Here is a 22,856-nt window from a genome sequence, read left to right as displayed (position 1 = left end):
TGCGTTTCCGCTTCACTTTTTTTCAATTTTTCAAAAATAAAAATTATTTCCGATATTTTCCAGATGTTCGTCGCGAGACTCTGTGTACGAAATTCCCGATCTGATTATTTAAAACTAGTGCTGCAATGTGTAAACATCTCGAAGGTTCTACCGCGCTTGCGTAGCGGGGGGTTTATCCTCGGGTGGGTGGGGGTGCTCCGAAGGAGGGGTGTTGTAGGGAGAGTGCACCCCTCGATCTTCAGTACCACGGAGGCTGCGGACCCGTGCGGACACGCCTCTCACGATACCTCTAATCGCGAATTCTCGTGACGTTTTCCACAATTTCGGTAGTGATTATCGTGACGTTACAATCACGTGTGAAACCACTCTTATTCACCTTGTCTCATACAACACGTAAGCATTTTTCATAATATCTATCCAATTAATTAGATTAATGTTTCATTCTTTCTCTTTTTCAACCTTTCAAGAGTTTGATATTTTATTAATATAATGCCTCATATAACATTCTCGAAGAGAACGTGTATTTTTCATTTATTTTTATGGTAATAGTTCTAAGGCTGAGAGAAATAAAACACGCAGAATTCATCAATTCGTTTTTGTGAAACGTAGTTGATTTGCTTTGTAAAATAAAAAATATTATTTTAAAATAATAAACAATATTGCAAAAAATTGTGAACACTTAAAAGAAATAACGTATTATTGCCGAAGTTCCACTATAAATAAACGGTTTAAGTCAATTTAAAAAAGGAAATAACTAATAACAAGACAACTACAACTGAAAAAACATATTATTTTGAAACTATTGATAATTTGATTTGGTAAATGAATTTATTATTTAAAGGCATTTTCTCAAACAAACCAGTATGACGTTCTGTAGATAAATTAAAAGTGATACATAATTAAAAATAAAACTTAAAAAACCTTTGCAACCAAATTCAAAGATAAAATGGTGCTTTTTATCATAATTACGAAACAGTATTATTTCATAATTTATTATATCCATGGAATATAATACATATTATTGTAGATTATACAATAATTTGAATGATACATCATATTAAACATGTTTTGAGAATGAAAAAAAAAACCTCAATTTTACCAGGAAAACAAATAAAAACAGATTTTTAAATAATTATGTAACACCAAATAAAACATCTATTACAGAGAGTTAAAAAGATATTTGTTATAAATATACACAGTTTAATGATTTCGTTAGGACATTAAAATGGTAAATCATCGATAGTCCATAAACATGTTTTTAAGAAATGTAGTAATTACATCAATACATCCATTAATATTTTCATGTGTACATATACATTTTGTTTTCTTGACAGTTTTTAAAAAAAAAAAATTTTTTAAGGAAAAATCTTCAAACATAAACAATTAAAGTTTATAAAATTTGTTGTAACAGAGAGAGAAATCATTTTTGCGAAGAGAATATTGAAGTTTGGGCATTTAGGGAGGAAATCTAGCCTGTCTGCAAACATTTGGATGCACTCAAAACATTGTTAAATAAAAGTTTTGTTTATCTGATAACAAAAGTTTGAAATTAAAAAAAAAAATATTCCAGCTAAAGTCTTTGTACGGACATTTCAGAGAATCGTTAGATTTAAAGACCTTGGAATGAGCTGTGACGCAATATATTTTTGGCAATGCAGTTGAGATCTTACCAAGGTTGATCTATTATATAATTGTATACTTATATAAAATGTTTTATTATTATGTAATATCATCGGTTAGGTAATCGGTTGGATGAAAATACTGAAAACTAAAAAACTGTTATTTTTTAAGGCTTATAAGCTTTGAATTTGTTTTTTAATGTAATATAATGAAAGGAAGAATGCATTTATATTATTTTTGAATTCCCTGTCTAAGAAATACTCCAAACCAGCACTGTGGTTTTTTATAGGTTAACTCAATGTGTAAAGTTTTTTAATAGCGTTTAATGCTTGTATTATTTTTTTAGTGTTTATGCTACAAATTAAATAATACAAATATATTTTTTTAAGTATTTCTTCTAGTGAGGCTAAGTTAATTTATGTTTTTATATTCTATTGAAAAAATGGGGTTTCAATACTCTTCAAAGCTTTTCATACTCCTTAAGCTAGTATTGGGTCCATATATTTTGTGTATTTTAATAGCTTTTTTATTCTTGTAATTTTGTAACTTTTAGATATTTTATTTCATGCTCATTCAGTTTGCAAATACATACATGTAACTTTAAACTGGTGAAATATTTAATTTATTGATTCTTTTTTAGATTGTATTCTGTAGAATTAATTTTGAATTCATTCCCTTACCTTATTAGCTTGTATTTTGTTTATTTTGTATTTTTTGGAACTTTTTCATACTGTTTTGATTTGTAGTGTATCTTGATTTCTATTCTGCCTTTCAAAATAATATTATAGTTTTAAAACGCAAAAAAGTCTGTAAATAAATATTGTTATCTGCATGTCCCTAAATGAGTTTAAAAAAAAGTGAAATTATGTATAATACATTTTTAAATTATTTTTTTTAAGTGATTCTTTTATTTTATTTAAATTTCTCTTAACCATTATTCGCACATTGTGCTAGCGCAAAGAAACTTATGAATTGATTTTACTTATATTTTTTTACTCACATGAGAGAAAATGAGTTTAGAGTATTTTGAAATAATTAACTATTTTAGTAAGAAAAGGACATACTATATTCATCAAGTTATTATTCGCTATTTCAAACTCAAAACTCAAATAAAGTAGCTGAACGTACAAAAATATTCTACTAAAATGCTCGCATACGAAAATATATAACCAGATAACATCACCACATTACAAAAACAAGGACAAATGCAGGACAGTCAAAAATACTATAAATTGGACAATTAAAACAATGATTTTCTTGATGGCTGGATAAATTATATTGGAGACAAATTTAAAATCAACATTAAAAAGCAGATGATGACTACACTAACCGGACGAGACATAACATGACTTGACGTTATAATGGTGTTATGGTCATCGCTTTCCTTTCATTCAAGAGGTCTTGAGTTCGATTCCCGAAATGGTTGACATAAAAAAAAAAAAATTACAACAGGGATAAAGAATACCTTTAATAAAGGAATATGGAATACACTGAATTTATTGTAATAAATACTTATAGCCGTTTTATATCTGAACCATAGAATTAAGATTTGATCTAAACATTTGTTATGTTATTACTCTTAATTTCTGATTGTGTAAACAATATTTCGAATTCGTCCAATTTTTTTTAGACCAGGACTGGATTTAACTCCCTGGGGAGCTGTTAATATTAATATATTACAACAGAGATGAAGAACATTTAATTACCAGTCATTGGCTGGCTTATGTGGTCACTTTACACAATGTGTAATATTCACCATTTGTTGATTTCAGCGAAGGTAAAGAGCTAACACCTTTATTGTTGTAAAGAGATTCATCTTGTAGAATTATTTCACATACTAGGCAACCCCTGAAAACCACTTTCAAATTTTTAATCTTCTTCTTGGACCGATTGTTTTACACAAGAATATTTTATAGTCCTTGGACGTAAGATTGATCATCTTCTCTTCATGTAACTAAAAATGATCAAGATACGCTGCGATTGATGAAAATGCAGTAGTGCCCCATGTACCAATAGGTACGGATAGAGAACGGTGGTGGTTATATAACACCAGAAATTAAAATTATAATGAATTTAAACAGGCTAAAAAGCAAAAGTAAAGTTGCGAATTTCGGCACAAATCACTAAGGCTTGAGAAAAATTATGTTATTTTACTTATAATTGAGCCTGAAATTTCTTCGCGTTGATTGAGTGCTGCGAAATAGTTTTATGGGAATATTTACAGAATTGCATATGTTTCAATAGTTAAAAGTGGTTTTTACACAACGGACAAAAGTTTCGTAATTTTAGAAATTTCTTACCCGGCGCAGAAGTAAGGGTAGATTCCGTTAGATTCCTATATGTACATGTCATTTATTTAAAAGGGGTAGAAGGTTGAATGAAAGAGGATAGTGCCCCAGAAAACTAAGTGAATTGAGACGTAAAAAGGGTAAAGTTTATATAAATATGTACGCGCAATGAGACATGAGGATATCAGAAGATAAATTGATAGATCTATTAAGATCTCAGGAGAGATGAAAGAATGAGAAAAATGGAATGCATAAGAATTTTATTATTGAACATTTGTATTGATGAGTAGAATTTTTTCAGCCCTGTTAAACGAAACTAGGTTAAACATTGTGTTTTGGTTAATCGGGTAAATATAGAAACAGTACTAAGGCAGAATTTAGGACGTGTAGTCATCCGGGAAATGAAATATTTATAATGTTTTATTACAAGCGGTAAAAATTATAGAATTTTGTAATGCGGCAAATTTTCTCTAAAATTCACGAAAAAATAATAAAAATGGTGAAAACCGTCACATGTTCTTGTGAAACACAACTAATCAATCATAGCATTTCAATTCATTTATTTTATTAACGTTTATATACATTACAAAATATTTCAATGCATACATAAAACGAAACAAATTAAAACTAAATTTTAATTTTACAAAAATGGTAAAATAAAAATACCCAGCAATTATAGAGAAAAAATGCTATCCTGTCTGAACTTTTTTTCACTAATATGAAAGATGTCAATACCCGAAGAGATGCGGTTGAGCAAAGACATTGCTCTTCCTACTGGCATTATCATTGGCAGGTTGGGCAAGCAGGAAGATAAAACATTGCCATGTGTTGTGATGGATTTCTGGACTTCGGGTATTTTTTTCCAATATTTAGTGTATTTTGACAGCTACGGGGCTCTACTTTTAAATGTCAGCACAACTCACCGACGACAACCCATGACGTCATGGGCGAAAATTACAAAAAGTGAAAAAATCCTAGCGATGATTAGACGATACCTGAAAATATTTTGGCGTAGTTTGAATTTCACAAATAAGATTAACATCTGAACTTCCTCACGGTAGAAACGTGCTGTTGGGATATGATCCGTAGGAAAAATTTTCCGATTTGATATTTAGAATTATGTAGATCATGATTATTAAAATATACTCGATGAAGATTAATTACATAAAATTTATTTTTCACCGAGTATACGTGGTAAGAATAATTGAACGTAGTTATGCAGAAAGCAGCCAGTCCACAATTTGAATAAATTAGATATTGGTGTTATCGAGTCCAGTAAGGTTAATTCTATTTTTTGCTAAAAACAGCCAGACCCTTTTCACACAAAAAAACTGTAATAATCACCTTCTGAAAATAGTGTCGATTACAAAAACGGCATTTCTCAATTTGCAGAAAACACTCACAGAAATAAAAAATCATAAAAACTGGTCAAATACACAATAAGTTTCTTGTTTGTTACATGAACAAAAGCGAATGTATTCATTGTTTATCATTTGTCAAAGTCAAAAATATTCTGTCGTGTAGATTTGATTATTCACTCTTCTCGCAAAGGTGCTATTATCTTAGTTTAACTTTTCTATGGCTGGCTGCTTTCTGCATGTTCAATTTATAATCACGACATTTAGAGATTACACGTCACATCTTTGTTGGGAGGCTGTTGGCGTGGTAAACACAAACACAAATACAAAATGCAAATATAAATCTAAATAGTGTTATAATAATATAATATTATCCTATGACCGATAAAGCAAATATGTCCACGTTCTGTCCCCAGGCTTCGCTTTCGATGGCCACCATCGTCATTCTTTGTATAAACCACATGTCTTTAATGATAAATAACGTGACATTGAACAAAACTTTGCATACCTACGTCCAAATATTTGCAGACAAGTATTGGATTAAACTTCTTAGAGTTGATAAATTAGCCATTTTTAAGAATAGTGTACAAGTTTAGATTTTGCCTAAGAGACGTTACATAGATTTATTTACTATTAAGCGTGTTATGCAGATGTTTATTAAAATTTTATACTTTTGTAAATTTTCATTTTTGATATTTAAAAAAAATATGTATGCTTCCAATTTCCATTATGTTGTATCCCAACTCTACAGAGGGCTCTTGGCCTTATAGAGTTAGGGACACGTATTTTTTTTGTAATATGTATCTTTGAATGAATAAATAAATAAATAAAACAAAGTGAATCCACCAGATCGAAGAAGAAGCATAAAAATTAAAAAGCATTTTCGGGCTTCTAAATAACTACTGAACCGATTTCCGAGTTGTTTTTTGAGAAATGACGAGCTTTAGTCTAAGCATGTTTATAGCACTTAGAACCATCAATTTGTTGAGTTGAAAAATAGTTAGGAGCGTTAATGTTTTATTCATCGTGACCAGGGCTGCATTCGACAAAAATGCATATAAAAGCTGGAAGGATGTTGTGTAAAAACTGGAAGGATTTTGTGTTTTTTTATGAAATTCGTTTTTTATGGCTCACTATCAGATTCTTTTCTTAAATTCTTAACAATTTCTACCTATTTATTTCTTTCAACAGGATTATTGATAGTACTAAAATAATACTTACTGATATATAATATATTTTTAAAAAACGTATTCTTAGATAAAGTGCACTCCTGTTGGTAAGACGAGCAAAGTTGGATATTTGCAAAAATAATTTTATATTAGAAAATTAATTTATTTCAAGTTATAGAATTCAATCGTAAACAAGTACCTAAATATCTACACACCAATGAAAAGTAACACTTCGTTTTTACGTTTATCTGAACGTTTGTTCACGTTTTTAAGTCACAATCAGGCATTATGGTTTTGAATTAAATGTCAAGCTCACGTCAAAACTTGGCTGTTAAAAAAAACTACTAAATATGGGTTTCGCATGACTAAGCGTTTAGGTATGAGTGAAGTGTTATAATTTTAGAGGGCTCAGCGTGCGGCTATGTGTATTTATAGGTCAATAGTTGTTTTAAGAACACCAAACCTGTTTCTTCGTCTTTATCGCAGTCTCAATCGTGGTGATTGGTTTGCAGCAAAGTCCCGCATCTCATCTTCCATTGGTCTCTATTCTCTGTAGCCCTCTTCAGCTTGACGTTTGAGGCGCAGTTCAAATCCTTGCACACTTGCTCCAAATATTTCCACTGGGGGCGCCGTCTGTAATTTGTCCCCTTTGCCATTCCTCTATTATATCATGCAAAAGATCCTCATGGGGCTTATGAAGCCGATCCATTGGGCTCGCTTCTATAAGATTGTTTTAATTAGGTGCCTCCCTTTTTGATTCTGCCGAGAGCCGCGTCATTAGTAGTGTGGTCTCTCCAGGTGATCCTGCTTTCAAGGCCCACATACTTTTTCGCGTTTTTTTGAGTTGTTCTTGACATAAGAACATTCATTCACTGCTTATTACGGGCCACAGACATTCATTTGGTTTTGCTCCTGTTTATTTTCATATTATATTTATTATTTAATCAATACATTTTACATGGATGTTAGAGCATCAGAGAGTTCTTCTTCACATTTAGCAATCAGAGCGATGTCAAAGGCAAACCATTTCATGTCTATCTTTTTTCCGTGTATTTTAACATGCTTGCGATTACTCATTTTTTCCCTGATTTCATCGATTGCGTTCTGTATATATCCAGTAAATAATACTGAAGACAGCGAGAAACCCTGTCTGACTCTCAGTCTTATTTTGTTTTTTTTTGTCATTTCCATATGCAATTACAGCAACTTCATTTTAATAAAGCGCAGATATAATTTTCCTTGCTCTTTTTTTTACTCCTACTTTTTTCAACACCTCAAAGAGCGTTTTTCATTTTACTTTTTCAAAGGCTTTTCAAAACGTATTTTGATTTGATTTTCATCTTTGCTCCAAAATTATTCGAAAAGACATTATAGCCTCCCTAATTCCCATTTCTTTTCTAAATCAAAATTGATCTTGAGTAAGAGTAACATCAATTTACGGTTCAATTATCTGAAAAATAATATTAGTCAATATTTTAGAGGCATGAGATATTAAGCGTGTTGTGTTAAAGTGTTCGACGTTGTTCGCATTTTGTCGGAACAGATTTTTTGGAAACCTATTTCTATGGATAAATTAAAGCTATGAATATATAAAGTAAAGTTTTGTAAGTATATTTAGTAATGTTAAATCTTAAGAGGAAACGCGATCTGACATTTCTTCATAGAAACGTATAACCGTATTTTCTCGATGCATTTTAGCACTAGAACAGTGATTTTTACACGCTATGGGTATTTATCATTGATGTGTCTGGTATATCTTGTTTTTTTTGTTTTTTTTTTGATAAATTGTTTATTATGGGAACAAGAACCATCCAAAAACCCTTGAAAATGAAAAGTTTTCATAGCTTTTTATCTTAATTTCCTATCACCGCATATCCTCACAACTTGTGTAAACCGAAACACAAAAATATTAATGTATAAGTCAAATTTTAACTTAATTAATTCATTTATATCAAACACTCGATTGTGTTCAATAAATCTATATACGACTATGTTCTATGTACTCAAGTCTAGCAATAGCTAAGCATTGCTGCGATCATTTCGTTTTTGTTAAAACATATAAAAATACGCGAATAACATAATATATTCCCAGCAGTTAAAAAGAAAAACTAATTTGGGACGGTACATACAAAGAAAACGTTTTTGTGACAGTAAATAATACTATCAGTTAACACATACAATCCAAAATAGTAAGAAAACATAATATTAAAAACATAAAACACAGTATTATACACTATTTATAAAAAAAAATTTAATAACTTTCATTATCTAAAAGGTTTAAATAATATTTTACGAGAGTAAAATTAATTTGGTAGGATGTTATAAATATTAATGCAGGTTTCAGCTGATTTACTTGCAAAGATCAGTATTTGAAACAATTGAAGATATGTGATTTTTTTACGTTGGCAAAATTGTACTAAAACCAGCTGGTTAGCATGTCATTATCCTTGTACATGTCTCGACTTCCAAATCGTTTTCATAATTCTCTTCTGCGAACCTTATAGTGTGTAGGGCACTGCATTGGTACAGAGGTACCAGCGTATCTTGATAATTCTTGTTACAGGACGTAAGATAATTAGTATTAAGCTTCAGGTTCTAGTCTAGGGACTATAAAATATAGTGCAAAAGCTACTTAAAAAATGAAACAATGAATTCAACAATGTTTTGAGTATGTCCAAATGCTTGCAGACTGGCTGGCTTTTCTTCCTAGGGAGTTGTTCATATTTAAATTTGTTGTAACAGAGAGAAAAATATTTTTGAGATGGGAATATGGAGTCTAGGCATTTACTGGGCTTATGACCTATAATTGGCTGGTTTAAGTGGCCACTTTACACACTGTGTTACATTCACCATTCTGCCTATGTTTGAACACCCACATATCCTCAACTCTTCCATCTGTTGACTTTTGTGAAGTAAAAGAGCTGAAACCTTTATCATGTAGGTGAAGATCATCCGGCTGAACCAATTCACCTACTAGACAACGCCTGAAAACAATTTTCCAATTTTGTATACTTCTTCTTTTACCAGGTAGTGAATTCAACAATGTTTTGAGTATGTCCAAATGCTTGCAGACTGGCTGCATTTTCTCCTGAATGAATCCCACCTACATGATACAGGTTTCAGCTCTTTTACTTCACAAAAGTCAACAGATGGAAGAGTTGAGGAAATGTGGATGTTCAAACATGGGTAGAATGGTGAATGTTACAGTGTGTAAAGTGGCTACTTAAACCAGCCAATGACAAGCTATAAGCCCTGTTAATGCCTAGACTTCCATATTCCCTTCTCAAAAATGGTTTCCTGGGGTTCCGGGTTGCAACAAATTTGAATAAGAACAATAAATAATTTTCGTTCTTTTGATGTACCTATATTTATCAATTTTGGACCAATTTTATTTTGTCGTAAATAACTGGGTTAAAAAATAAAAAATATTACAGTCCGCGACATTAGCCACTGGACTACAACCTTTTTTATGTCAACCACGTCGGGAATCAAACCAAGACATTTTGCGTGGTAGGCAAACGAGCTGACCATTTCAACACAGACGGTTTTATGTTTTTATTGAAATGTTTGTCAATCTTGGTCCCTATTTTTTATTTCTTAAATCTTATGTTCAAACAAATATTTACTTCAAAACATTTATGCCATCTAAATCGTCTGACCTAGAAACGAACAGAATATTCTAAATAAGGTATATTTTATTCGATATCTGAAAGGTAATGTAGAAAAAATTCTTAAACCTGTAGCAAACGGTTTCTAAGAAGCCTTTTATTGAAATAATTTTACTACATTTATAGCGTGTACCTTGGAAAATATGGATTCTGTCAAAAGAAAATTTATATACATAAGGTATTATACTCCTCCGTGAAATAAGATGTAATGATCTATCATTTCCACAAAGAAATCGTACAATTTAAGAGGAAAGAATGCTATTATTCAAAAGGTCTTTTCTCCCCTCAGTTCACATAAGAGACATGTGATATTTTAAGACGAAAATAATGAAATTTTTTAATACAGATGCTAGTAAAAGTTAATACATAATACTTATCTAATTTGTAGTGGAGTAATAATAAGGTGAAATAATTTAACCAGATGAGTCTAGTACACATCAATAAAGTTTCGGCTCTTTTTTTCACAAAAGCCAACAGATTCTCTTTTCAATCCACATAATGAGGAACTTCAGCCCTATGGAAAATTGGGTACAAAAAAAATTTCTTACGCGCGGTAAAAATTCATTCTAGATTCATTCAAGATAAAAAAAAACATTCTAGATTACGCTGATGTTTCCATGACTGATTTAAGCTGTGAGCAACTCGATAAACTTGAACGACTTGAGAATACATGCATAAGGAACATTTTTATTCTAAGGAAATATGACCACATTTTTGATTATCGTAGGCAACTGAAATGGCTCAAAATTAGACAGCGGAGAGACTATCACTCCCTCTCACTTCTGTTCAATGTACTTCATAGTCCTAACGCTCCTATATACCTGCGTGAAAAATTTCAACGCTTATCAGTTCATGGTTTACCTCTTCGTTCTTATTCTCAAGGCACTCTCTTAATACCCATCCACAGTTCCTCTTTCTTCTCTAACTCATATAGTGTCCATGCGGCTCGGCTGTGGAATCATCTCCCACCCACCATCAAAGATGTTACTGCATTATCTCTGTTTAAATCACGTCTGAAAAAACATTTCCTTTCTCTTCCTTAATCTCTCCTCCTTTCCTTTTTCCTCTTTCCTCTTTTTTCCCTTTTTCCATTGAGTAATAGTTTTGATTTAAGGTAATTTATAAACAAATACGTTTATTTCTATTTTGATATACTTTTAGCTTTTTAATCTTTTTTTCCTATTGAATATGTTCTGTAACTTGAATTATAAAAATAAAACTTTTATTTTATTGGTTGGTTGGAAGAAATTGCCATTTGGCAATAAGCCCGCCAATGTACAAATAACATTATGTACAAAAAGTTAAATAAATAAACAAATAAATAAAAAATTTGAGCATTAAATTATACTACACAGTTTCTTAAAAATGTGCGAAAAGATATATAAAATAACTACTTTGAACATCTTTACGAATTCATATGAATCAACCAACAAAAAGAGAGTTGTGAAAGATTTTCGGTTTACTTACCGTCAACGGACCAATCGGCAGAACTGACCGAGAAGAAGAACTTCAAACGTCACATGCGGAGTAATTTTAGAAAAACAAAACTGTAAAAAAGCATAGCTCTGATAATATAATACATAAAAATATTTAAAAGACATTTAAATTATTTTGATAGTCTATTAACAAATTAAAAAATAAAAAAACCACTGAACTTCCTTATTGATTAGATGTGATTAAAATATTGCATTCAACAATCCGTTAAACATAATGTTTATACAATGATGGAAATTTTTAATTCGAACTATTTACTGATATTATTAAATGTATAGAATAAAAATATTAGTTTTAAATTCAACAGATAGAAAGGTTGAGGTGATAAAAATGTGAATGTTTAAACATAGAAATAATGGTGAACGTCACACAGTGGACAAAAAATGGCCACTGATACCTCCATATTCCTTTCTGAAAAATATTTTCCTGATCTCTTACAATAAATTTCAGTATTGTTATTAAGTTGGGGGTTTCGTCTTATTAATCGATTTTTTTAGTATTTACACTTTAAAATGATTATTTTTTGTACCGAAAAATAACTGTTTTTTTATAAACGTAATTTTTACTTGTATTTTGTATCTTGAAGTAGGGAACATATAAACATATTCTCAAGTGTACTCTAACAACTACATTTTTATTTATTTTAATATGATATATTTTTTAATAAACTGTTTACCGCATACGTCTTAAAATCATGTTTAATTGTGTTTTTTTTTTTCTTAAATGTTTTTCTCATAACATAATATTTTTTCTGCGCTGCATAAAATTTTATTTTGTGACATCGTTTTTTTCTAAAAGGGAGTCCGATTTTTTCCTTATCTCTGGTATTATGATCATGTTCTAGTTGGCGTTTATACATCACAATTTAAACACATCAAAATCTATGGTTTTATTTGATGATTATTTGTGAATCAAGTCTCTAAATAAACTAACTCCAAAAAATCTTTGTTTATAATAGCTTCGGGATCTTCCCTCTGCCATATGAAATTGTCCAAAAATAATAATATCTATCCTGATTTTATTCTGAATATAACCAATAAACGTATTTATTTCTAACCAAAAACGAAGCATTTGATGTGTCTAAATAGAAGAATATCGGATATTATTTAAAATATAAAATTTACTATTTCAGCCCGGTGTTCAACAAATAAACCTTTATTTGAATTTTAAGATTCATAATAAAAATAACTTTGATAATGGTAAAATAATTTAATGTGTCATTTAGCGATTATGTGTTCGAGTCTCATTATTATGTTTGTAGTTTTATTAGTAGATATATTATATAACATATTACAACAGAGATGAAGAACGTTTTAGAGAGGGTAATATGGAAGTCTAGGCATCTACAGGGCTTTTTTTATAAAAAAAGAAATATTTGCGTTCTTATGATTTACTCAAATATTTTATTTTGAGGGCCATTTTTCAACGAGTTGTAAATAACTTACTATTAGAAAATGGGAACCAAGTTGGTGTAGAGTGGGATTCAAACCACAGTCCTTTGGTCTGTGAGTCCGAGACACTAGCCACAGGACCACAACCCGATTAACCCGGCTCGTGAGCTGTCATTGGCTGGTTTAAATGGCCACTTTACACACTGTGTTACATTTACCATTTTGCCCAAATTTGGACATCTGTATTCCTTATTTTTTTTCATATGCTGATGTTTGTAAATTTAAAGAGCTGAAACCTTTATTTATGCGAGTAAGATTCATATAATTGAATTATTTCACTCACATACTAGGTAACGCCTGAAAATCTTATTAAAGAAATATATTTTTTTATTAGAATTTTTGTTTTTGTTTATTTCGTACAGTTTATCACTTCGCAGTTGGAAGTTTATGTATATTTTTGAAAATTTAAAGGCCCGCTTAATAAATATAAATAATGTTTAATATAAACCCGTTACTTCCAAAATTAAAAAGCGGCGAGTTTATTTTTAATTACCTGTATTCCTAAATACTACCCTTTTTTATGTGTACGTTGGTATTTGGCATTACACAAGAAGGCACGTTTTTTTAGTTTGATAGCATAGCTGGTTTGTTCGTTTTGAAACAAATTTCTGTCATCCTTATAAATTATGTTTCAGACAAGTTTTAAATACATATCATTAAAATAAAAATAATTTGATTAAATAAATATAATATTATATTGTTACGATAATAATACTCGTTTCTTTATTATCAATTTGAGAGACATTGTTTTCTGAAGTATAGAGGATAAAAAAAAAAAAAAGTTAAAATAATTCCTTTTGTTACATCATCATTTATCTAACGTTTATCAGCACACGATATATTTGAATTTTTCCATATTCTCACAATAAGGTTCAAATTTATAACCTTTGCATAAATAAGTTATATTACTTTAAAGCTTTCTTCAAAAAATAAGCGCTGTCGTAATATCATTTCAGTTCTTGATGTGTTCGTATATTTTAAATCATTTTTTTCTAACATAAAAATTATGTGTGAAAGCTACAATTTCGTAGGTACTAATTTTGTCATGGATACGATTTGATTCACCGACATTTGAACAAATATTTGAATGTGTATTTTACTTTAATATATAATATTATATTATAAAAATAAGTATAGAAGAGTGATTGCAGATGAATTATTCCTGTTTAAACTGGTGAACAACATCGTAGACTGCCCTTTACTTATAGGTTCTTTAGAATACCTTGTACCCAACAGAACAAGACTCCATACTACATTTAATTTGCCAGTACCTAGGACTAACTCAAGGAAAAACGACTTTTTCTTTAGAGCATGTCATTATTACAATACTGTTCTCTCCGGTCACGCAGACATTTTTCATCTCTCTTATATGAAATATAGAAAATTCCTCATAGACAGTACACCCGTTTAGTTTTATGATGTCAATAATTATGTATGTATTCGTATGTTCATTATTATATTTTTGTACCCTTTACATTATTTTTATAGAACTATTCTTCTTTTCTTATTCTTTAAATTTAAATTTATCTTGTTTCTATTAACTTTATTTTTATAACTGTAAATAAGTATATGTATTTTTATTTTATTTGCAAGTTTTTAAGTGCCTAACAATTGTTAATTGCTTTTATTTTAATACCGATAATGTACTTAATCGATATCTTACACCACTGTGGAAATTTTTTATTGACTGTTTTCACAATTTTCGTTCATAATATGTTTTCTAATTTTTTTTATACAATATATGTAAAAACTGTTGTTTTTTTCCCAAATAAAAATAAATAAATACATATCAGTAAATAATCACATTAAAAACATCATTTACTAAATATTAGATAAACACAAGTCATAAATAATATCCATGAGTGAAGTACGGACTGGCAACAATCACTGCGGCAACATTTATCTGAATACCGCCATAAAAGGAACGGTCTTTCTCAGGTCCTCTGCGGGACGGATCGCTGTATTTTTTCCACGGCGGGAAACGAATTTCCCCGGGCGGACCTTTTCATAGAAAAAGCTGAAAGGGTCGGCGAATTGCTCGCATATTATACGGAGAATATCTCGCTGTTTGCCTCCGAACTCAAAGAGCAATTGTTTTATTGTTCTAACTGAACGGGCTCGGATCGATTCGAGTATTTCTGTTACGCTTCTTTCGTTTGTATTTCGATTGAAGAGAGCTACAACAATAGAGGAATTAAACCCTTTTTGTTATCAGGCTTACGTTTGTGGGGGTGTATTTACTGGTGTCTCACTGAGATGGCCTACGCTTGAATTTCTTAAGATTTCCACCGCGAATCGAGGTACTTTATTTCTTCTTCTTCTTTGTGTGCTGTGTCAGGTCCCCAGACGACGGAAATCACTGTAGAAAATATTTCCCTATTTCGAGCTGCTTGGAACAGTTTTAATACACGTTCAATGCCGGTCCAATCTCTAATATTGCAAAACTAAGATGCCCGACTACTACCGGCTCCTCAGCAGGGGTGAACCTTACATAAAAGCGATTATGCGTAGCTTACCATAATATTTGAGGATCAATAATAATGTTTTACGGTTACTTTATTCACAGAAAAACAAACAAATAATTCCTATTTCTTACAAATCATTGCCATCATTTGTATTTTTCCATCATTTGTAAACTTGCAGATTACACAGATTCTTTGAAGATTTCCGATTTGGAAAACAGTATTTCTTACATTATTTCTTAATGACTATTTTTCTTTGGGATGATATTTTTGACATATGACTCGTAACGCATGTGGCGCTCGACGCGGACATATTTCAAGCGTAATGAGAATACCTAATACTAACTGAATGAGTTGTTCAATTTTTTTTTAAACTTTTAAATATGTTATGTTTAAATTAATGGATCAATAATAATAATAAATATGTACAACTCCCCTCCCCTCATTATCCTCTCTTCAAGCATTTTTGTCCTTATCCCGCCCAATTTACAGTAACTTAATGTTCTTAAAATTAATATTTAAAAAAACTTTGATTATTGAGTACATGAAAATAACATTTTTATATGTATATATTGTATGTATTTATTTGATATGTAATATATTTTCTTTACTAACTTTGTATACTATGAAGAAATCTGTTATTAGTTTTGAGTTTATACACTATATCTGTTTGTTTACTAAAAATATGTATGTAGAACTGTTGATTTCCCTAATAAAATAAAATAAAATAAAATATCTCACGAAGATACGTCGTTTGAGTTGATTTCATAGATAAAAGTTGTTGTATCACACAGAACCACAGACAAAAGAGCAATTTATCTTACATACAATGTAGGTACAAATAAATTATATTTTTAATAGCTTACCTGTTAAAAAATCACAGTTCGCCATTGCTACTCGGTGACCACCTGTCTTGCTTGTTAAAATCGTTTAGAGAAGACGGTATTTCCTCTCCACGCAGTAGATGCCCCAGATATGAGATGTTCTGAATCTTTCCAACAAGAGTTCTCTATAGGCATTGACTCTCCGTATGACCTCTGAGCTCGTCACCATCTCGTTCCATAATATTTATGCGAAGCATTCTGCAGTGTTTCGACATTTCAAATAATTCTAACTAGTTCATGGAGTTCACTTTCGAGGTCATCGTTTCCAAACCATATAAAAGATCCAATCACACATAACGCTTGACCATTCTTTGACACAGTTTCAAATTGGTATTATCGCCACAAATTTTCATCTGAAAGGTCACCCGGAAAGTAATACCCTCTTAGGAATATAAAAAAATCTATTACATATAAACAAATATGAACGTTTTGTTTGTAAAGAACATGATTTAAACTATTCCTCTACATAGTCGCGTAGAAAATTTAAGCATTTGTCGTAACGTGTGACAAGTTTTTGTATCCCAGCTTCATATTCCTCAGCCGCCAGTGTATTGAAATACGTAGTCACAGCTGATTTAGGCTTTTTTCCATTTTCAAATTTCTTTCCTGACAAAAAGTTCTTGAGTTTTGTAAACATATGGTTATCTGAAGGAACCAAGTCTAAACTATCGGGTGGATGGTTGAAAGTTTCCCATTCACGATAATGCAGGCCTCATATGGCTGGCATAACACAACAACTTGTGCCACAATTCAAATGAGAAACTTTCAACCATCCACCCTATAGTCCAGACTTGGCTCCTTCAGATAACTATCTGTTTACAAAACTCGAAGACTTTTTGGCAGGAGAGAAATTTGAAAGTGATGAAGAGCTGAATGCAGCTGTGACTACGTATCTAAATACACTGGCGGCGGAGGAATATGACGCTAGGATACAAAAACTCGTAATACGTTACAACAAATGAAATTTGCTAGGTGAATATGCCGAGAAGTAGTTTAAGGTATATTATTCACAAACAAAACGATCATATTTGTTTATACGAGTATCTACTATATTTTTTTATATTCCCAAACGGGTACTACTTTCCGGACGACCCTCGTATATGACGTTAGATCTTGAATGTGTAGTAATTATTGTGACGATCTACGACACAATTTTGTTTAAACGCCATTTGTGACATAGTAAAAGTACAACAATGTTTTCAGTATGCCCAAATGTTTGCAGACAAGTAAATTTCCTCTTTTGTAAGTTATTTAGATCTAAATTTGTTGTAACAGAGAGGGAAAGGACATACCAAAAACACTGTTAAATAAAACACTGGTATAAGAAGAAGTATAAAAATTAGAAAATTGTTTTCAGGCGTTACCTAGTAGGTGAATTTATTCAGCCGGATAATCTCACTCATATGATAAAGGTTTCATATTTTTTACTTCACAAAAGTCAACTGATGGAAGAGTTGAGAAAATATGGATATTAAAACATGGGCAGAATGGTGAATGTTGCACAGTGTGTGAAGTGGCCACGTAAACCAGCCAATGACAGGTCACAAGCCCTGTAAATTCTTAGACTTCAATTTGTCCTTCTCAAAATTATTTTCCCTCTCTGTTGCAACAAATTAAATAACAGCATCTTTGAAAGCATATTTTAGATAAACAAATTTCGTTTTAACCACTTATTTTTTTGAATTTATCTAAGCCTTATTTTAAAATCCGGTTCTGTATTGAGCTAATGCTTATCCACGTCTAAAGTATAAGATATATCGATCACTCATAATGTTGTAAAATAGAATGATATATAAATAACTTTCTTTTTGTTATTTCAATCATCCAATTACAGAAAATAAATACAAACTTAACAAAATGCACATTTTTTTATATGCATACATATTTTTAATCTCTAATGTTTTTTTATACATGTTGCCACTCTACTGGCTCAAAGGCTAGTTCCGGAGCGAATTTTTTTTTATACATTAGAGTATTTTCACATCAATTACAAAAAAATCAAACAGTTAAATCAATTGCAACTAGCACTAAGAGTACCATTTTGATATGTAAAAACAGAACGTGTGATTTTTTTTTTCTAGAAGCACTTAAAATAAGTAATATTGTTTTAGTTGATCTAGATAATGTTTGTGTATTTTTTAAAACTGTTTTAGCTATGAATTTTAAGAAATAAGTTTGTTATTATTTTTTCCATTAAGGGGATCCTAAACGAAAATATGAAACTAATTATTATTTTGTACAAAACAAAAAATAAGAAAAGTTATTTTTTGTTTTGTAACTTACCTTTTTTTGTTTTGTACACCATTTTGTAAAAAAGACCGAAAGTATATTGTTATGATATTTGTTTCAATCAATATAGTGTAAAGTTTCCGTAAACCAAGTTATACGTAGTAATACGTCACGATTTATGTATATTTGTTTCTGCCCATTCAAATTTGTTAAGAACATTAACAAGAATCAGCGTCACAACTGCCAAGGCCAAACATGTTGCGTTTTTCTAGCAACGTATTTTTATTAATTTTTTTTTTTTACATTTATGTATGAAAACATTTATTCACAACATCCATATTGATTTGGAAAACTCGATGAATTATTCTATTTAATATATTTTTATCGGTATTCCTAGTATGTGATATTCCCTATTCCACAGTATAAGTGCTATGTAGCTATTAGTAAATGTAGTATTAGGGGTTGAATGAAGTATCTTTGGGGATGGGCAGAACCTTTATAGAGAGTGAAAAACAGAGCCGTCGTTAAAATAATAGCTTTCCATACAAAGAGTGAAATGGAGTGTCTGTTTCTCTTTTATTGCCGAGTTCTACAGTATTGAAGATTCCAGAATACGTTATTTCAAGTATCCAGAGATACTTAGTAGGGAAAAGAAAATTTTGCACTGAATTTGCATTACAAAACGTTTTCGGCTGTTATGAATATAGCACGTTGTGTGGTATATTTTTACATTTTATTTCTGTTTGATGCAAAATAATATCTAATATAACTCAAAATTTTCGTTTGATTATTTTTTTATATTTATTTATACATCAACGGTTTTTTAAGTGGTTATTTGTAACCACCTTAAAAAAATGTTTTACAGAAATAATCACAGCAGTAAAAAAAATTATGAAGAACATAATATGAACACGTATATAAAACAAGAAATAAACATGAAGTAAGACTACTATTTCGTAGGAAAACAAATACATAAAGCTCGTTGATGCACCGAGCTGTACAGTTATATTATAAGGAAATACCATTAGAAATAAGAGAGCAAAAAATTATTATTTCATTTAAATGTCAGTTAAAAAAACATGTGTTTAGCAGATAAGTTAGTTTTTAAAAAGTAATCTTATTCGTGTTAGCTTTATAGAAGTTTTCTTTTTAAGTGTTCGTATGTTGTTTAGAAATGTTAACAATTAGTATATGTTTTAATAATAATTAGTTATTAGTTAATATAAGGACATTAATTTATTATGTTTGTACTATTTTAAGACTAAATGAAAAAAAAATATATATAATAAAATAATTACATTAAACAATTAAGTTGTCATAAATTAAATCTAACTGTACCTACCTTTTATATATATATTTTTTCACTTTAATTTTGTAATTGTTTTTTCCTGTTTGAAAGAAGAAAGAAGGGAGGACTGATAGCTCCGCATTACTCCGTTTGGATCCGCCGGCGAAAGGATTTTTAAGTCCGAGTAAACAAAAAACTTTTTCTTTTATTTTTTTTATTATTTTATTATTATGGTAATATTTTATTTATTTTTAACGTCTGGAAGGATGCGGAGTGGCTATTTCAATGTACGTTTTTTTTCATCTTTTTTTGACATTGTATTTAGTAATGTATAGAAAACTATAATTGGCCTATTATTTTGGTTGATTTGTAAATATTTTTTTTGTTGCAAAAGCTGTTGTTTTCTTTTAATAATTAAAATATGAAGAAGTAAAAACGAAACAAAATATCTCTAAGTAAAATATAACAACAAACATGATAAAATCTTATGTTCTAAATATAAATATAACTAAGTAAAGTTGAAAATAATTTATGATAAAAATAAAGTGGTTAGTATTCAAGTGGACAAGAGACATTATAGCGTATTTTGAGACACAATTTTATGCTTATTTTAAGTCGTAATTTGGTCTAATTAGAAAGTAAAAATATTTTTATTGAGAATTTTTTCACGATATTTACATATTTATATTAATTATTTAATGTTGGAATTTTAATTTTGAAAGTCCGATGCACTCCGCTCCTACTAGTTTTAATTTAATTTTATTAAGAATTATTCTTTGTTTCACGTGCAATTAATTTCAGAATTTTCTAACTACTTTTCACTTGGATAACTAAGAGTTTAGTTAAGTTCGTCCAGAAAGGGCGAATTTGCCGCAATTCTCTCGTGCGTAATACGTAATCGCGAATCAAGCGCGAGTCGAGAGTCTGGCCTGATTTACGCGCGTATTTTGAATTCGCGCGATTCGCGTATTCGCGTATTAGCGTATTAGCGCCTATAGTCCTTAAAATATAAGATGATTAAAATGACCGTAGTCAGAAAAACTGACGACATAACTTTGTAGTAACGTCTAAGGAGTGATTTATATTGGCACACGAAAAATCATTCGTATTTTAATTTAAAGAATCTTTCTTGAGGTGCGGTGCGGTTATCATTCATTCTGTGCACATGGCCCAATCATTGTAATTTTCTTATTTCGATGAATTGTAAATTTTTGGGTTCGCCATAAAGTGCCCCTTATTTATGATAAAATCATCTCCTCAACACTCAGTTTTGGTTAACAGCACCAAATATCTTCCTTAATATTTTTCTTTCCAATAATAATACCATATTTTCATCTCTTTTGGTCATAACCCAGCATTCGGCACCATATGTAATGACCGGTCTGAGAAGAGTTTTGTAAATAATGGTCTGAGTCTTTCTAGTGAGCAATTTGGATCTTAGATGTTTAAACAAGCCATAATAACATAACAACATAAACATGATAAATGTTTACACAGTGTGTAAAATGGCCACTTAAACCGACCATTGACAGATCACAAGCTTTGTAAATATTTTAACTTCCATATTAAGTTCACAAGAATATTTTCCTTCTCTGATGCAAAAAAATTAAATCTTAAGACATATTTTTTTGTGCGTATCGGCAGTTAATCGGTTCTCTTCTTTCTATTCATTTACTTTTCATTCGTAATGAGATTTTCCTTGAAATTAAGTCTTCATTACTTACTGGGTTTAATAACTCGTAAAGTGCTGCTGACTACGACTGTATTATTTATTATTTGAAGTTTTTGATTAATGGCTTTACTAATTTTTAATCGATCTAAATTGTCTAAACGAAAACTATTTTTATTGACATGCAAAATTTCTACACCTGTTTCTCGATTAAAATCATGGTTTTCGGATATAAGATGATATGCGAATTCTGAAAAATTATTATTACTGAGACATCTTATATATTCTTTGATTTTAACTTTAAATTAACGTGAAGTTTTTCCAATATAGAAATTAGCTTGAAACCGGTCGAAGTAAAACTCGAAATTAAAGTGGTTTATTCAAATGTAAGTTAAAACATATAAGTTTAAAATGTCATACCACAAAGTGAAAAATGTTTTGTATAATAATAAGGTTATTTAATTATCTGTAATAAAGTGTGTGTAATATTTTTACAAGTAAAGCTAAAACCAACTCACTCCCCTTGAAGTTGAAACCCGCGAAACATCTTCGGTGTACTATATAGTACAGGGTAGAACGTGGATTTACAAATACGTTGCGCAAAATACAAAAAGGGAATCCATGCAAGAAAATTCTCTAAAAGTAATATTGTTAGAGTGGGCTTTACAAAACCAAGGGTTTTGTTGTGAATAAAACTCACTTTTCAATAAAGATTATACCGACTTATGCGGGTCGTAAGAATTCAGCTATTCTTGCCGTTTGCTTAATCGTACCAAATCAACAAATCGAGAAACCGCATCGAGGAAAAACATCGATTTCTATTGTTATCATTTTAATTTCCATACCCGCGCACCCAGTGGTGCAAAGAGAATCGCATCGCTAATCTAGTTGCAGCACATGTGGATCATTTTTGTTGCTTTTCCAGGGTAACAGTTTAAAGACCAGCGCCGCAATAGGGAAATATCACATACTACGAATATCGATTACAATATTTGAAATGGATTTAGAATAATTCATTGTATTTTCAAAATCAATCCTGGATATTGTGGAGAAATATTTTTATACATAAATGTAAAAAAAGAAATTCAATAAATTACGTTCATAGAAAAACATGACGTGTTTGGCTATGGTTGTTGTGACGTAAAGATTCGTGATAATGTTCTAAACAAAATTCAATAGAAGGAACAAATAAACATGAATCGTGACGTATTAGGGGCGACGCTAATGAAATGACCGTTATTGCGGGAATTCAAAATTACGAAATTCAAAAATATAT

The 22,856-nt window shown here is 30.4% G+C and overlaps 1 protein-coding gene across 1 annotated transcript in view; it reads left to right on the top strand.

Annotated features, from left to right (window-relative positions):
* Positions 1-240: 240 nt before the first annotated feature.
* The window catches only part of LOC148273284 (uncharacterized), a gene marked incomplete at its 3' end in the record, with an annotated part of 75,914 nt that continues 53,298 nt past the window's right edge, over positions 241-22,856 (top strand). The window contains exon 1 of the mRNA XM_088238924.1: positions 241-393. The remainder of the gene's footprint in view (positions 394-22,856) is intronic.

The sequence above is a fragment of the Micrasema longulum genome, unplaced genomic scaffold, assembly GCF_059751315.1.
Source record: "Micrasema longulum isolate JH-2025_06_02 unplaced genomic scaffold, ASM5975131v1 h1tg002006l, whole genome shotgun sequence".
In the NCBI taxonomy this organism is placed as follows: Eukaryota; Metazoa; Arthropoda; class Insecta; order Trichoptera; family Brachycentridae; genus Micrasema; species Micrasema longulum.
The sequence above is the reverse complement of the archived record's forward strand: the minus strand, read 5'-3'. Positions and strand labels throughout refer to the sequence as shown.